Genomic DNA, 1,700 nt, shown 5'->3' with positions numbered 1-1,700 from the left:
TTCTTTGTAGATATACAAAATAATGTTCATGAGTGGGTGTACAATCCTCACTAGGATTTGAACTCAAAACATAAAGAGCCCTAAATACAACTCGGCATTGTGTTTGATATGTTAATGATTTTACTTATTCGCTGCTCTGTGATGCACTAATCGCATTAGTTTTCTATTGAGGCATGCATGTTTTGTATCACTGCAAATATAGCACATTTCTCTTTTGAGCACGATCAATTATTACTGGCAAACTTTGTTTCAATTGAGCCCCACTTCCATATAAAATACATTATATGTTATGTAAAAACTGTTAACGCTCCTTACTTTAGATTAATGTGACATAACACTGTACAGCCGCTATATAAATATGTGCCAGTAAAAATGTTATAAAATTATCGTTAGGCAAATGGATGTTAGTGAAATTAATTCAATGTCTTTTATAATAATGTCGATGTATGTGTTAAAAGTGCAAATATTTATCTTTGATGTATGGAATTAACTTGGATGTAGATTGAAGAGAACAATGCAATGCAACTAAAAACAAGTTATCTTTCACTATAATTTTCTGTAAACGTATAAAACAGCTGCTCATGATAGCAGTTAGAATATCGGCATCAATATATGTAATATTTATAAAAATAAAAATACTCCCACAGTAAATGGGTTAATCTCACAAAAAATAATAAATTAATATTTAAACATGCAGTGAAGTGAAGCAGATGAAAAAGATAAAATTGTCTTTAAAATATACACAGTGTATTATAAAATAATTAGAAGTAACGCATAAATTTCAGAAGGATATAAAATCATTTGCTACATATAATCACCGCCTTCTAGCAGTAGCTACAAACCTGGGTGTACACAGGCATTAATAAGTAAGGCGTATAGAGAGCTGCTGTGATATATTGATCCTTTTTCCAATATATATGATTCTATCTGCAGATAATAGACATTATTCTGTTTGTAGCTGGAACAAATTCTTAAGCGAAACTTTATGCTATGTCAGATCATTGAAGCACCAGTCTAAAAGAAGAGATGACGGAAAGCTTTTGATCATAGTTCTGCCGATCAGGTCTGACTTGGGATAAAAGAAGAAAAACCGCAACAACAACTACGAGCCTTTTGAGTTTCTCAATCCACCAGAAAGCGCAGCCAAATCTCCATCAAAATCACACTCTATCATTTTCAATTGTGTGCTAAAACACAATTGTAGTTGTTACTTTGGGCAAGTTTCCGTATAAACTTTTAGTTGTAATAGGTTGACGCCACAACAACAGTGGCTCAGTTGATGTTCTGGAGAAAGATATTTGGATTTTTTGGCTAGATTTGACTTCTATGTCTTTTCCATTTTGTTCATTGCAGACCAGGCTTTGGTAATTCTAATGTCAATCTCTTTTTTTGCTGAGCTTACCCAGCTGTCAAAATATAGAAAATCATCAACTCGACTTAGTAATATGCCATCCGGTGTGTCAAAATCTCCAAAATCTTGGTTTAGTGACATATACCTTGCCATTTATGTGTAAACCAATTTTCCTGGAAGAGGAGTCGACTTTATGAAGTGCTTGAGCTTGATCAGCAATACTTGATAAAAGAGTATTATCAGCAGCAGAATCCGTGTCACTTATAGCAGATGTTGGATTTTGCTGACTTCACATTCGTGTCAATATAAAGCCAAGATTTTGTTCATTAAAAATAGCTTCCCTCTTGGT

This window comes from Octopus bimaculoides, chromosome 2, assembly GCF_046866305.1.
Source record: "Octopus bimaculoides isolate indiv1 chromosome 2, ASM4686630v1, whole genome shotgun sequence".
NCBI classification, from domain to species: domain Eukaryota; kingdom Metazoa; phylum Mollusca; class Cephalopoda; order Octopoda; family Octopodidae; genus Octopus; species Octopus bimaculoides.
This window is presented reverse-complemented; position numbering follows the sequence as displayed.